Below are 17,327 nucleotides of genomic sequence, written 5' to 3' on the forward strand. Positions count from 1 at the left end.
CGTGCCCCAAGTGTGGCCTCAGGTGTTGGTGACTGTCACCAACTTTCTCACGGTGCATACTGAAAGCGCCTGCTACTTCTCTCTGCCTTTCCTTGCTATCAGCTTCAGGTTCGTTTGCTTATTTTTTAAAATCGATTTCCATTGGCCATTCTCCGCCCCGACTACACGGCGGGATCTGGCAGGGGCAGGGTATGTTCATACCTCCTGCGGGTTTCAGGTGTGGTGGGATGAGTAAGTGCTCTGTCACGGTTCCTCAACTATAATTGTGGCTGGGCTGGTCCTCTCTGGTTCCTCTGGACGTGGCGGTTTGGGTTGAACCCATCATAAGTCAGGCCATCAGCCGGTTGCTGTGCTAAAATAGGTGGCATTAGCTTCCAATCTCTCCACAGTTACTGATTATGAGGCGGTTCTTAAAGGCTACTGAATGACATATGTTCAAGATGACTTCTTCACACATCTCAAGAATTTATTGCGTAGGAGGCTTGTGAAAGTAATGAACAGAACAAGAGCTCATTCCAGATCTTTTTCTGTATTTCTGACATTATATTTTCTGCATTTTTTCCTGAAATTAACAGCTGGAGACTGCAGACTTAACCATTACTCAGTGGTTCATCATCATGACAAGTGTCTGAATTCAACAAAAATTGACTTAAGGAGAAGTGCTGAAGTGAGTTGCGCAACAGAATTTGACTTAGAAGCCTGTCTATCTAGAGCCTAAATTATGAGAAATAGATTTCAATACTGAAACATCTTTTTTTGTCTAAAAAGTTTAAACATCCTGAAAGTTTAAACTTGGAGAACTCTGCATACTGAAATGGAGCTCAGGAAAAGACAGGGGAAAAAAATGCACTGAAGAGGGGAACGGAGTATTTTAGTTCACTGTATCTACGAAAATGCAACTGAAATCGTTGCAGAGAATGACTTAAAGTCAACTTCCACTGAAACAAACCAGGAGGAGGCTTGAGATCTGTTTTAGAGGCTCAGTGGAGGGGCGAGAGCGCTCACTGGGTGCTGTAACTGCTCTCTCCAGCTCTGCAGCGTCACATCTGCCGGCCCAGGGGAACCACATCTGCCCAGGGGAACCACATCTGCCCAGGGGAACCACATCTGCTTGGCTGTGCCTCAGCCCAACTGCTTTGCCCAAAGTGGCAAATTTGGGACTCCTTCCTCCCTCTCTCCATTTCTTGCCCATCCATTCCCTGTGGTCATCTTTTCTTCTTCCCTGTGGTCATCTTTTCTTCTTCCCTGTGATTCCGCATACATTTAAATGAGACAAAAGCGGGCGGTTCAAGTCTCACTGGGTTTTGGAGAAACAGTTCCTGGCACAGTTGGTCAACTGTGGGAGTTTTTTAAGGGTTTATGAGGGAGGTGGTGTTGTGGGGTATTTTTGTTTAACTTTGCTTGGAACAGAATTTTTTCACTCAGCTTATGACCTGGACGAGGGGACAGAGTGTATCCTCAGCAAGTTTGCTGATGATACCAAACTGGGAGGGCTCGCTGACACTCCAGAGGACTGTGCCGCCATCCAGCGTGACCTGGACAGGCTGGAGAGCTGGGCAGAGAAGAACCTAATGAGGTTCAACAAGGGCAAGTGTAGGGTCCTGCACCTGGGGAGGAAGAACCCCAGGCACCAATATAGGTTAGGGGCGGACCTGCTGGAAAGCAGTTCTGAAGAGATCGATCTGGGAGTCCTGGTGGACAGCAAACTATCCATGAGCCAGCAACGTGCCCTTGTCGCCAAGAGGGCCAATGGCATCCTGGGCTGCATAGGGAAGAGTGTGGCCAGTAGGTCGAGGGAGGTTCTCCCCTTCTGCTCTGCACTGGTGAGGCCACAACTGGAATACTGTGTCCAGTTCTGGGCTCCCCAGTTCAAGAGAGACAGGGAACTACTGGAGAGAGTCCAACATAGGGCAACTAAGATGACTGAGGGATTGGAGCATCTCCCTTACGAGGAAAGGCTCAAAGAGCTGGGGCTCTTTAGCCTGGAGAAGAGAAGGCTGAGGGGAGACCTTATCTATGTTTACAAGTACCTAAAGGGTGGGTTGAAGGATGATGGAGCTGGACTCTGTTCAGTGGTTTCCAGCGATAGGACCAGGGGCAACAGGCACAAGCTGGAACACAGGAAGTTCCATTTCAATACGAGGCGAAACTTCTTTCCAGTGAGGGTGACAGAGCACTGGAACAGGCTGCCCAGGGAGGTCGTGGAGTCCCCTTCTCTGGAGGTTTTCAAGACCCGCCTTGATGCAGTCCTGAGTAATGTGCTCTGGGGAATCCTGCTTCAGCAGGGGAGTTGGACTAGGTGATCTCTAGAAGGTCCCTTCCAACTCTGAAAATTCCGTGATTCCATGATTCTGTGACTTCATGTGTTTACAATACCTTCAACAACAACCACCATCAACCTGTTGGTCTCAACGGATGTTTGCCAGTTCATAAAAAAACAAGTGTATGATACTACAGAGGTTTTGCTGTAACCTTGAAAACCAAATTCATTCTTAAACAAAGCTTAAACACACTTGGGAGGCTTTGTGTCCCATCGGATGCATATTAGTCCAACTGAGAAATGGAAGTTCTGAGGAGGTTGTCAGGTTGTTGGGCTATTTCTTAGTGTAGCTACAGTGACAGCCTGGCCTCAGTGTCTGTATTAATTTGGCTGATTTTGTCTATACTCACACAACGCAAAAACTTACCAACTCCTGAGATATTTATCCCTCTTTAAGTAGAGCTGAAACAGCCAAGTGTCAAAAAGCTGTTGGAAAGAAGAAAACAGAGAAAACAATTGTGTAAGACACATTGCCCAAGGAAGCCAGGCTAAAGATACCTTTTGTTTGTTTTCTGTTCCTTTGGTTTAGGTCTGGCTTATCTATCAACCCCATTTCATCCTGAACTGAGGTCAGGCTTGTCTGAAAGGCTCACAAACCTTTTCAACAAGCCTGGGCTTGAAGTCTTCAAATATATAACAATCAGAATTTCAGGAGCTTCTGCTCAAATTCTGGTTTGCTGTGAATATCTTGCCCAGCTCTATTCTTTCCCTTGATAACCCGTGCTGTTTGCTCGGGGTGTGCCTTTAAGTGTGGTCTGCAATTGTCCGAGTGCCACGAATCTCCTGCTTCTGAACTGCAACACTATTATAGAATCATAGAACGGTTCAGGTTGGAAGGGTCCTTAAAGACCATCAAGTCCAGAGGAGGAATCAGAGGAGGACCAGGGTGAGGTGGTGTGCCCATATAGAATCATAGAATGGTTAGAGTTGGAAGGGACCTTAAAGATCATCGAGTTCCAACCCCCCTGCCATGGGCAGGGACACCTCCCACCAGACCAGGTTGCTCAAAGCCCCATCCAGCCTGGCCTTGAACACCTCCAGGGATGGGGCAGCCACAGCTTCTCTGGGCAACCTGTTCCAGTGTCTCACCACCCTCACAGGAAAGAATTTCTTCCAAATATCTCATCTAAATCTCCCCTATAAGCGTTTCAGTGTGCACTTCTAAAATTCGTTAGGCTTCCTGGAACCCTGGCGTCAGCCACTACAGCCACGTGGGAGGTTTCAAAGTCTTTGTGCATCTGCTCATTTTTTTTCTGAGTGTTTTTGTCATCAATTTTTTCTAATGGACAATAGTTTACGGATCATCTGCCTTGCTGATGCAAGAACTTAAACCTGCCATTTTAAAAGTTACTCAAGAGTCTCGCTCTATCTAGAAAGTGATTGAGAAAGGTGAATTAAATTGATATAATGGAATATAACTACACTATATTTATAAGCCATAACAAATTAAACACAAAGATTTTTTTTATCTCTTAAGGATTTGAGTCCTATGAATTAATTTTTCCTACCCCCTGAAGTGCCTACCACAAATAACAGCACTGTTTATTTTGCCTCTCTTTTTGTGTAAGGAGAATAAAAATAGACCCCAAAACTCACCATGTTTCAGCCCCTTCCTCTCTCTCACCCCCTGCAGTTGTATGTTGGTGGGAATAATTCCTTTTTTTGATCACCCTGGGAAACAGCTCGGTTCCAATCCACGCAGCTGGTTATTTATACATACCTAAGTATAAAAGTTACATTTGTGATGGTTTGTTTATCGGCTCATGTAAATGTGTATGGAAAGACAAGCAAGTAAAAATTAGCGTCATTAAATTTAACGCACTGACCTCCTACACGTCTGTGGAAGCGTGATGTGAAAGGAAGAATTGCTCAGTTGGCTCATATAATGGTGCCGATTGAAAAGAGGAGGTAATTAGTGTGACCTCAGGGAATTATTGTCTGGTAAAAATGCGTGGGTGTTTTGAATACAAACTTGCCCGAGTAGAAGATGAACTTGTCTCGCAAGCACTTGTGTGTGAAAACCTGAAATTACCAGGGCAAGTCACGAATGCTTCATACAAACTGAAATAGGTGAAGGAAGATACTTACCTGAGAGTAATGTGCCCCAAATGCATCTTTTTTCCTTCTGCTTTTCTAAAAAGAAGGGAGGTTTATGACACAGAAAATTATAAGGGGAGTTTAACAGGCAGAAAGGATGAAGATAGACTTTCTTTGCCCCCTCTCAAGTGAAAAATCGCCTTGGATGCTTGCATGCAATTTCCCTTGCCGTGAAGGCTTCCAGGATACCCACAGGTCTCTCCCTCAAACTGCTTCCAGCCCTCCAGAAAAGGAGAGCGCTTTCCCTGCCGCTCCCCACTTATTGCAAGCATCGCGCATAGTTAAAACGCGCTACGGCTCTTCTCCCAGCTCCTCAGGCACCTGTAGCACGACAGGGAGAAATCCAGAGACATTTTGCCCCATCCACAGCTGAAGTTCGGTGGTTCCGCTGGTTGCAAACACACCTTTTGCGCCCGCTGTGAGCTGAAAACTTCTCTGAACGTACTCCAGCTGATCCTTTGTCGTGGAAGATTTTGAAGCGCTTTATTTCACTGAATTTCACTGAATTTTTAGAGTTGGAAGGGACCATAAAGATCATCTAGTCCAGCTCCCCTGCCGAAGCAGGATTGCCCAGAGCATGTCAGAGCATGTTACTCAGGACGGCATCCAGGCGGGTCTTGAAAATCTCCAGAGAAGGGGACTCCACACCCTCCCTGGGAAGCCTGGTCCAGGGCTCTGTCACCCTCACCGTGAAGAAGTTCCTTCTCATATTTGAGTGGAACCTCCTATGTTCCAGCTTGTGCCCATTGCCCCTCGTCCTATCGCTGGAAACCACTGAAAAGAGTCTGGCTCCCTCCTCCTTCAACCCACCCTTCAGATACTTATAAGCATTGATAAGGTCTCCCCTCAGCCTTCTCTTCTCCAGGCTAAAGAGTCCCAGCTCTCTCAGCCTTTCTTCATAAGGGAGATGCTCCAATCCTTGAATCATCCTCGTTGCCCTAATTGATTAATTAAAATTAATTTGAGAGGGCTCAGAAGATGATCTAGAAATCTGAACGTCGGTTTCAGAAGTCATCAACTCGCTCTTTAATGAGAGTTAGTCCCAAAAAGAGCCTGGTTAACTCAGGTCATTGAAGTAAAAGGGTGAGGCGTTGAATGTGACATCGCTGCAGGGTCGGACGCTGGTAATCACAGCGAAACAGTGTTGTGTTGGCCCAGCATCACGCTGGTGTAGCACTGCTCTGTTGCGGTGTCCCCAGGCAGCAGCTCTGAGCAATACCGCCCAGCACATACCGTGTGGGTATCCCGTTAGGGCTGGACCTAACCTCGGAAGTCTGACCACTATATATCCCATTTTCTGGTGTGGATGTGTCCCGTAAGCGTAACTCCTTGTGTCTGCTTCCTTGAAGCATCTGTCAAATGCCAGTTGGCAGAACCCATCTTAAATATTTACTGGGAACGCACGATCTTCTTTTCTCTTTGATATGATTTACAGTTCACCACTATCATAAAAACATGTTTTCATTTTGCAACATTGGAAAAAAAGTCTATAAAAGTACTCAGTATTGCCATTTTTATTACCTTGTCCAGTTTTATGAGAACAGTGCAGTTCCAAATCTTTCCATTTATTTTTTCCAGACTCCTTCATGTTTCAGTAATTAAATTAAGGGATTATATATCCAGCTGGCTTTACGAGACAAAGCCAAGATTTTTATAGCTAAGTAGTTAAAAATCATGTTCAGGTATGAGATCACCCCAAAAATATTCTACTTAAAGTATCAGTTAAGTGTTAGTTCTGTGCGTTTAATCAAGTGATTCATCATCAGCCTTACTCTGTTTGGAAGGGGTCACGAAGATGCCTTCCAGCGACGCACACCACGTACCAAACTCTATCTTGATACATTAATTAGTGTGAAATTCATGCTTCTTTCTAAGGACGCTTTTGGTTAGCGTTCCAGTGACTGGATTTGAAGTGAATCTGACTCTCTTCCTCCCAAGTTTTGAAACAAGGAAAAACTAGAATTGCCTGTAATGCGATTACTTTCTTTAATGGTCCTTGGAAATAAAGAAGCGCTAATAACCCAGCTCACAAAAGTAAATCTGAGGGACAGGAAAATGAAAGATGAGTGAGGAAAATATTCACTTCTCTGTTCTAGTGCTGCTTCCAGGGTGCTACGGGGTCATTACAGGCTGATATCTGGTACAGAGTACCAAGCTGCAGAAGCCACTGGGAGGAAGATCCCTGTGGAACCAGACAAGAAACTCATGCAAAAAGTGCCAGATTTTGTGAGGATCTTCCTGCACAGACCAGCAGTGAACCAGGTCTGCTCCTGCTGAGGACAGCTTGGGGAGAGAGGTGAGAGCATGGATAACAGCACAGAAAAAGATGGAATATTCCCCCCCTGCTGCTAATCACACTGGTCTTGGGGAGAGAAAACATGATTTTTATGAGGCGCTGATATTAACAGTTCAAAAGTCTTGCTGAATTTCTGTAGAGCAGAGTAGTAGTCAGCGTATTCCAGCAAGCAGGTCCTAATCTCAGTGATGAGAAGGCTTCAGTCACTACCCTTTAATGACCACTTCATAAAAAAGATCCTGCCATGTTATAACCGTGTAAAAGAGACCTCGGTATGGACTGGCACAGACAGAATGACGCAAAGGTTTAAATGAACTTGGTCTCTGCCAGCAATGAAAGTTGGTACACGAAGGCTTGTTAAACAGATGTTCATTCCGTTTGGACAACAACAAACTAGAAGTTTGCACAGTGATCTCCAGGAACTTTGAGAGCGAGGTTTGGAGGAAGAGAGTAGATTCCCCATTTTTTAAAGAAAACTGGTTATCAGGGGGCTGGCTGATGCTGCGGTATTCTGAGGGCTCTCATGCCACTGACAGCAATTTCTGTTCAACTCTTTCACATCCATTATGAAGTGAACGTACCGTGGATTGGAAAACGCTAAGGTTCTCTCTTTATTGCAGTATAGTTTATTTAAATGGAGCTCAAGGCAAGACCTTCCCATGCTTTGGTACTCAGGGTGGGACAATATCACAGAATCATATTGGGTTGGAAGGGACTTTAAAGACCATCGAGTTCCAACCCCCCTGCCATGGGCAGGGACACCTCCCACTAGACCAGGTTGATCAAAGCCCCATCCAGCCTGGCCTTGAACCCCTCCAGGGATGGGGCATCCACAGCTTCTCTGGGCAACCTGTTCCAGTGCCTCACCACCCTCACGGTGAAGAATTTCTTCCTAATATCTCTCTAAATCTCTTCTCTTTCAGTTTAAAACCATTACCCCTCGTCCTATCACTGTATGATACTGAATCAAGTCCTACCCAGGGAGAGGCACCGCAGTAACGTGCCCATAGCAACAGACAACAGGGAAAATCTCTGAAGGTGTCTCCGCTGCTGTGTCAGTCTGCTGAACCTTCTCAGCAAACTAACAGCCCATTGCCACACCACTTGCAGGTAAAAAAAAAAAAGGGGGATTTAGAGATATAAATTGTCGTCAAACTTCTCTGTGATGAGTTCTAAGAGCTCCTGCCTCCAGCAGAAGGAGCGTGATATTAATTTGCTTGGAGAACAGTCTAATCATTAGCCTAGATGCAAAATGCTCATTAATTTTATTATTATTATTATTGCAGTGCAATGAGCTACAAGTTCATATTCAAGGAATTTCATGCTACTTTCTACATTTGTAATGCAACCCTGACTTCCACCACACAAAGTGAAGCTGCAGCACTTTTAATGAATGAATCCATCCCACAGTTTCTTTTGAAACCAATTTTTATAATGCTAACAAATCCTAGAATTGCCATTGTTGTTCCTAGGAAAATTCAAATGAACAGGAAATTAAAATGAAAACCCCAGACCCATTAAGCAACCAACAAATTTGTGGCAAAGTTTTGGAAATAGAGAGTTAACTGTTGCTGCTTTACTTTAATTCATGCATTCCCTGACCCAGTATTGCGGTTCAGCTCACTCGGTGCCAGCTCTTTTCTTGGAGCAATTCAATTCGAGACAATCACAGCGTGAGCTCATATTTTTGTCTTCTCGGGCATGGGCTGGAGGTGAGAGAAAATTCAGTTTTGCCAAGGTAAATTAAGTTTCCCTTCTCCTTTTTGCCACTTTTGCTTAGGCAAGTAGTAGGATTTGCATTTTCTTAATTGTTTACGGATGAGAGGTATAAAAAGATTTTAATTTAACAAAGAAACTAATTTTGGATGGAACTTATCCCTTCTCTCATCAAGATTAATCTGAGGTTTTACAGTATTTTTAAGGATTAGCCTTGACTTGGGAGCGAGAACTCTTTATAGCACGTTACAGAGGGAGGAAAACAGACCCTGGGGCAAGCAGAGCTCCCCCGGCCACAGAGGTTACCCACAAGTTGCGTGAAGATTCGCCAACCGTGGGTTTTGCAGGAAAGGCTACGGGGGCAAAATAAAGAACTGTACCCTCGGCAATATTTGCATATTGGCTGCAAATTCCTCTGGCTCCGCTGCCTGCAATATATCACCCATGAAAGGATTTTACGCTGCGGTACGAAAAAACGCGCACTTTGCAATAATGGCCTTCGGAGCCACCTTCTGGGGAAGAAATGGACATTTGCCAACGTAATAAATTATATTTTATAAAAAAGAAAAAAGCAGAAGCAGCAGAAAATAAAACCGTGATGACTTCTTAAAAAAAAAATAAAAAATTGAAACACAAGCATGCAAGATGGGATTTTACAGTGTGCGTTTTGAGGCGGAAGCAAAGATCTCTGTGAAAGTGATTTATTAGTTCACCTGGGATCTTCTGAAAATATCCATAGGAAATTGTACGTTCTTTAATTAACTACCAGGGGATATTTGGAAGAGGGTGAAGCTGATCTATTTAATACACACACCCACACACAGACATGCACACACGCAACCCCTGTTTTCATTTGCAACAAAGCCTCAAGAAATTAGCAAAAAATCTAGAATGAGCAGAATTACCCAGAGAATTTGGGATCGGTTCTGACGTCAGCAAACATAGGCCTTTGTTAGACTGGACCCAAATGTCTGTTCTTTATTCTTAGCCTAAATAAACCCCCTGTTTAGCAAACAAGAAAACCAGCAAACATTTCCTTGATATAAACTCTGAAGTTTCAGTGGCTTTTAAGCACAGCTGAATAAGAACAAGCTCTCACCACCACCGTGGGACCTGGGGAACCACTGGAGTCCATCATATGTACAAGTTTGTCATGACTGCCCTAAGATGGGGATGGAGAACATGTATGTGACTTCTGCATTCATAAGATAATGCTGCAAAATTACTCTTTGGAGCATCTTTGGATATTCACCTCTCAATCTCAGAAGAGACTTATGTAGACGCAACAACAACAGAACCCTTGCCATAATATCCATGCCATAAATTAATTTGCTCCTCTGGATTTTTTCAAAGTTACTTTTGCATAAGTGAGGCGTTCATTAAGACTCTTTGTCTCAAATGGTAGAGAAATGGTCATAGTTACCAAGAAACACCAGGAAATCAAAACTTTCAATAGACAATACCAGGAAACCAGTGGATTTTAACGTACATACAAACATCTTGCATGAGCTAGAAGAGGCAATTTGGAATTCTGTTTAATAATCTCCTAGGTCTTGAGTGGCCCTGCCAGTTTTCATGGGATTATTTGTTGATGAGGGTACCAGCTAAACCAAGTTATACCATCTCGAAACCTACGCACTTGTAAAATCACTGTGATTTTTTTACCACATAAACTTCTTTCACTGTCAAGAAATACATCATCCCCCCCACAAAAGGGGCTACAGGAGAGATGGGGAGGGACTCTTTATTGAGGAATACAGTGATAGGACGATGAGTAATGGTTTTAAATTGAAGGAGGGGAGATTTAGATTAGATACCAGAAAGAAATTCTTTCCTGTGAGGGTGGTGAGGCACTGGAACAGGTTGCCCAGAGAAGCTGTGGCTGCCCCATCCCTGGAGGGGTTCAAGGCCAGGCTGGATGGGGCTTTGAGCAACCTGCTCTAGTGGGAGGTGTCCCTGCCCATGGCAGGGGGGTTGGAACTCGATGATCTTTAAGGTCCCTTCCAACTCTAACCATTCTATGGTTCCAACATGCACTGTTTCTTTTTCCTTATGTTTATTGCCCAAAGGACAAATAATTTCCAAGTCTGTCTTTAATTCCCCTGTGGGCTGAGAGCTGCCAGGTGATGTGCTACAGCGAGGGCTCTCCCAGGGACGGCTTTTCCAGAGTGAAAACCAGGTTTGTTCCCTGCAGCTGTTATATCGGGGGGTCAGTGGGGCAGGTTCGGTTCTGGAAGGGAGCATGCACTTTCTTCCTGCTGAATTTTTACACAGTATGGCCTTTTAGGTGAGGGATAACTTACAGTTAGCAGGTAACTCCTACTGCCGAGGCTGGATTTGATCACGGCTGGCAAGAGAGCATCGATTCACCGAGATTTGGCCTCATTATCACGGGGCACGGGCAGCTCCCCCTCCAAACCCAAGCCCAACAGCACCCCGGCTTTGATTTCCTCCGTACGGAACAGGCAATGAGAACAGCAGAGCTCGAGGGAGGACCTGCGGGCATTAATTCGCTATTAGCTTCGTGGGTCTGGACACCTATCCCGTCATTGAAAAACTTGTCTTAATGTAAAAATACATTAATGTAAAAATACACCTGGATCTTTTCAGCAGGCATAGTTTGAAAAGAAAAAAACCTATTTCCTTAAGTCCTTTTTTAAAATATTAAACAGCCTTTTTAAAGCCACATTGGCAAGTAGGCAGAAATTCAGAATCTGTCACATGCTGTATGGGAGCACCCAGCCAAACCGGTTTCAGAGCACAATAGGTGAGATGCAGGGGGTTGTCATCCGACTCAGCTTCATCTCCGCCTTGCCTTGTCTATGCAGAGATAACCTGGGGGGAGCTGCAAAAACGGCTCAGCCCGGGGTTGTCTCAAGATTGTATCACAATAAGAACCGAAACCGAACGGAGCCTTAACTCCCTTGACAAATAAAATGCCCTGAGTCCCATCCCACCACTAGTCCTATGACTTTGAGTGCTAGACATCACAAAATTGGCAACTGAGACTTGGCCATCGCACCACCAGAGGTAAACATCCCAGATAGTGTAATCCACTCAGGCATAATCCTGCACCCCCACAGAATCAGGAAATATAAACCTCAAGGTTTGAGGAGGAAAATGGGGGTAATCTTCCAACGATACAGCTGGCCTGTAGGAGATTCGTCCCCCCCCTTGTCCAGGACGCTGTACAGGGTAACTTCCCAGGGATTGAGCGACCTTACCTGAGAGAAGGGGTAAGTGATAAAGAAACATACGTATGGTATATGGCATGCTATTAAGATCGTGATTTGTGCACTCTTTTAAGGTATTAATATCTAGCGCGCTTGTGGTTTGTGTTGTTACTTTTCGGGATCACTTGTAGGTTGCAATAGTGTATTCCGCGAATTGATTTTAAATTGCAATAGTGTAATCGCCATTGTACACATAGAACTCGCAATAGTGACGTATTGGACCTGTGAGTGAAGTCCAAATAAATTGTTAATTTGAACCTCTCAGTGAAGTCCTTTTTCCCGTTTCGTCACACATGCTTTCAGAAATAAAAGGGTTGGGCTTTTTAGTTTCTTAAGCGTTCCCCAGTGCATTAAGAGTGATGATTTAGTATTCTCTTGAGAAGACAAGGCTAAGGTGATACTTGGTGAAAAGCATAGACCCTAAGGAAGTTAACAGGAATAATACAGCAGCTCTTAGAAACACCTCCAGGCAATCTTTCAGATTTCTGATCCGGATTAATAATGATGTTCTGCCACCACAGGGCCCATTTTCTTTACATGGTGAACACTTACTGTCTCACAAATGTCCTGTGGCTTTCCAGAAATACATCATCTCTGCTTTAATCACAATAATGTTGAATAAAACTTAAAAAAAAAAAAAAAAAAAAAAAAAAAAAAGAAAGAAAGCAGCTTCCCAGTTAAATAAAGCCACCTTGCAGAAGAAGTCAGTATTCCTGGGGGAAAAGGGAGTGCAGGGGACACAGGGTGGGCTTTTGAGGGTTTGGCTCATTACAGCACACATCTTTAGGGGAAAAAAAAAAAAAAAAAAAAAGTATTTTGAGAATCACAGAATGATATGGGGTTGGAAGGGACCTCTGGAGATCATCTAGTCCAACCCCCTGCCAAAGCAGGTCCACCCAGAGCAGGTTGCACAGGAACGTGCCCAGGTGGGTTTTGAATGTCTCCAGAGGAGACTCCACCACCTCTCTGGGCAGCCTCTTCCAGGGCTCTGCCACCCTCAAAGTGAAGTTCCTCCTCATGTTTAGGTGGAACTTCCTATGTTCAAGTTTTTGCCCTTTACCTCTTGTCCTGTCACTGGGCACCTCTGAAAAAGTGTCAAGACACTTGATGACAGCCCCCATGTCCAGGGCATCTTTCCGTTGGGAGATACTGGCCAACTGATACCTCACTCCAGCATGGCAGCATTTCAGGGCAATGTGCTGGGTTGTTCATCACCCACAGGTGGAAGGAACAATCTACTGGTGATTGCACCCATTTTTGTTTATCAAATCTTGAGACTGTAATGGCCCAAGAACAGGTATTTTTCCATCTACAACCATAATTAATAAAGATGGCCTTTCAACTATTCTGTTGTTTCACATCAAACTCTTCTCCTCTGCAAACACTATCTGCCTTGTAGTTATCAAGCTGTGATTAAACTCAAGTCCAGTTTTACTTGAAAATTTGTAAGAGCAGTACATCTTCAGCCCATCAGAGATGAAGTTTAAACTGTGGTCTCATCTGGGTAACTCTTCTGTGTCAACAGAATCAACAAGTTCTTGTATCACAGCTCCTGCAAGAGCCTGTAGAGTTTGCACATCCGGCACCTTTAGAGATAAGCCTGTTAATGATGAGACGCACACTACACCCAACTATTTATTCTAATTTTAAATATCTCACTGAGCAGCTCTGGATGTTACCAGGGATGTCTCCTCCCCTGGGAGGAAACATCTCCTTCCTACAAGTTTCCAAATCACCAGTTCCATCCAACAGAAACCTCATCGGCCAATAGATAGAATTAAGTCTCTGTATAACTGCACCTTTCTGCTGCTCAGATTTGGACTCTCTCTGATAAGAATCACCCACTCCTTTGGGATTTAAAGGGAAATTGCTGCAAACAGTTCAGGAAGCTGCTCTACAGCCTAACAATGTAGAAGGGTGTTGGAGGCTGCAGAAGACAATCTGACCTGGTATTAATTTGTGGCTGAGCAGAGATTAGGAAAAAAGGTGCAGGAGGAACAGTCGATGTTGAGAGAAACAGAACAATCACAGTCAGCAAATAGAACATTAAATGGATGAAGTGAAAATGTGAGGTATATGTTAAATGAAAAAGGTCACCGTATCAAGAATGACGTGGTGGTTCTCCACAGCAGGCCCTTCAGACTTTGCAAGTGGGCTAAACTCCTCCTCCTCCAAGTGAAAACTGACATTTAACACTTATGACTGTTTTTTCTTTTGTATAAATAGTTTTATCTTCCATGTCCTTTATGAAAACTAGGAAACAATCTCTAGACACTTACAAATTAATCTATCTTTGTTATTTTAACATTTAGTATTCTCTTCCATTCATGCAAGTTAATTATTGGATTTGAGGCTTTTCGGAGATGCCCCGTTGGAAGAGGCGTATGAAACTTTTACTATATTCAGCACTTAAGTATCGAGGGCAAATTTTCAAGAATCTTCATCCCAGAGAAACTAAATTAGCCCTCTATTTTATCTCACTAATATCTTAAGTCTTGCCTCATTTATTTCACTGCAGAGCTCGAAGAATAAGAGGCAAATCGTACTGAGCAAATGCTGACTTCAGAGAAAATGCTATGTTCAGCAAAGAGCTTCATTTGTAGACTCAAATTGTGTATTTTGGGATTTGATTCTTTTTGGTTGTTGGGTATATTGGAGGGTCTCTATCAGGGAATACAGCGATAGGACGAGGGGTAACTGTGTTAAACTGAAAGAGGGGAGATTTAGATTAGATATGAGGAAGAAGTTCTTTCCTGTGAGGGTGGTGAGGCACTGGAACAGGTTGCCCAGAGAAGCTGTGGCTGCCCCATCCCTGGAGGTGTTCAAGGCCAGGCTGGATGGAGCTTTGAGCAACCTGGTCTGGTGGGAGGTGTCCCTGCCCAGGGCAGGGGGGCTGGAACTCCATGATCTTTAAGGTCCCTTCCAACTCTAACCATTCTGTAATTCTATGCTATAAACCTAATTTAAACTAAAACCAAAACTCCCACAACAGAACAGGTTCCCCAGTTTTGAAAGCAGAGGATTAAAAAGCCACAGTGTTTGTTTAAATTAGAAGCTTTCTTCATGTTTCATCTGTTAATCTCAAACTGTAAGGACAACAGTATTTCTCTTTGCTATTAATCTCTAAGATCTAGAAACTGTGACCCAAAAAACCCAGCCAAAAACACTGAACAAAACTGATCCATCAGTTTGCTCATGGATGTGGAAAAGCAGCAATACAATATATGAGCCCAACAGCTTCAGCCAGCACCAGTGTCTGCACAGAACTGGTCAAAATGGGATAATGTAAAAACAGAAGAACTTAATGAAAAGTAATTGTTTCTTCCTCCCAACACCTGAAGTATTTCTTAACATACAGAAATCTAAAATAAGTAACATTTGAGCTGTTCTGGTAACACATTACCTATGAGCAAATAGTAATACAGGGAGCTCCTTGTTCCGTGAACAGGAAAACACTTGCACCGTCACGTCTTAATCCTACATTCAGGGAATGACTGTTTGCGTGTGTGAATATTGAATACAGATGGTCACTGAAACAATTAAAAAGCTCCTTTTGAAGATTTACCTTTTTGGTTATGAAAGACACTATCCTCAAAGATGTCTGTCTAATCAAAAGTGACTTATTTTCTATGTGGTTCTTGACGCATTCCCAGAGATTACAGTTAACGGCACTCCAACAAGATGCCTTTCTGCTACCCTGTATGTGCCGCTGTCACGTCTATTACACACCACGTAAAGTACCTCTGTTGATGGAGACACTTTCCCCATCTGTTCCATTATCACCGTGACGACCAGCACCAACCACTCTTTCCAGTCTCTACCTGTTGTTTTGGTTTTTTTTTGGTAGAAAGCAAAGTTATCTCCAAAAACGCTGTTCTCACCTCAGTTTGTTTTATCTACTCCCCTTTCTATACCTGATGAGTGATTGCAGCTACTTTCTCATTGTCCAAACTGCCAAAAATGAGGGGTTTGTGTGATTTTTTTTTTTTTTCCATTGGAGTGATTTAGGTGGCTTTTCACGCCAAGTTTAATTACAACTCTGAAAAGGAGCTTGCTTTACGCTATTAGGAAAGAACATATGAAAAAGTCTGAACGTTTTCTGTTTCCAATTTCCTTATAAGATACTGTACTTAACTCCACTTTTTCACAGTCTAACAACCTGCCTTCCAACTTTTAGTTACGTAAATTCTTTCATTTAAGATTCTTCACGAGAAATGCAGGAGATGAGTGTGTTCTTCAGTATTTGTCAAGACTATATCCGAGAAGAATGGCTGAATTCGTCATCACCTGAGCAAAAGCACTTGTTAGGTTAGAAGAGAATGCAGCTAACTACGTAGCTGGAAGTGAAGGAAGCCCGTTTATTAGCGTGGTGATTTAAGAAATATTTTTACATTAAAACCCCCTATATGTACCAAGGCTATTCATAATTTATTTGGTACTTGGCAAAGAGGTTTTTTTTAATGTCATCAAAATTTAAGGCGAGCTATCAAGCTATACACAAGTATTACATACAGAATTAATTTTAAAGGCATTTTTAAGATCGGTTTTCAAGAAAGACTTAACAGATGTTCAATTCCAAACCTCTGCAAAAGGCATCAGTCCAAAAGCAAAGGGCAAGTGGGTTCTAAAAGATAACTGATCTTATCCTAAATTACTATCATATCTTGTTCAAATAATAAGAAATATTTGGACATGTTTCCCTGCTGTATATGGGTTATATTTTTCTAGGCCTATAATTTTAAAGAAAACACAAGGTAGGCTTAAATTACTTCCATTAGTACATATATTTTTTACTATTAAAAAAAAGGCAGCATAGTATATATTCCTGATTAATATAATCTAAAAATACCTGCGTTTGGGGTGACAAACTGTGTATGAAGGAACCTCAGTGAGTTTATTACTGCTCGTTGTGTAAAATCTACAAATTCAGCTGAGAGACGAGATGAGTGTTTGCTTCTCTTCACACATGCCTTTACAACTGACTTGTCTGTAATTCAGTTTTCCTTCAAACCATCACTAAATCAAAAGACAGACTCGCAGCATCTGGAAGGTAATGGGATCAAGTCACTTGTTTTGACCTCTAGGTTCAAAAAGTATTTCTGCCATCAAGACAAACTCCCCCTACACCAAGCAACAACCCAGAGACAGCTTTTCTTGCTTGTCTGATAGCTTAAAATGTAAATATTTTACACATATTTAGATATTTAAATTCTTTTCTTTGGTAATGCCTATAAATTCCCTTTTTTTGAGTGCCTATCCATAGGGTAGCTGTAAGAGCTACCTCTCTGGAAGCCAGTAAAACAAAACAGCAATCAAAACTGAGTCATACACTTACCAAAATGTTGCTTAAGAATTCTTAAATGGCAACTACTCACAAGAAGCAAAACCAGAATCCAAACCTGAGCAACTGTCCCACTGGAGAAGTTCATACATCAAAGCGATGAGTAGAGGGTGCTGTAAACCTGGCGAGCAATAATTAAACATACATAAATTATTTAACACAACATTTGAGTAGTGAGAATGTTAGACCTGTATCTAGATTCACACGGACCCACTTTGCTAAAATATTCAGCTGTGACAAGTCTGATTTAGGTAACAAGTAGCCACTACATACAACCCAATTCCATTTGTTCCTCAAAACTGAGTTGTGGTATCAGCACTAGAT

The sequence above is a fragment of the Numenius arquata genome, chromosome 5 (assembly GCF_964106895.1).
Source record: "Numenius arquata chromosome 5, bNumArq3.hap1.1, whole genome shotgun sequence".
Lineage (NCBI taxonomy): Eukaryota > Metazoa > Chordata > Aves > Charadriiformes > Scolopacidae > Numenius > Numenius arquata.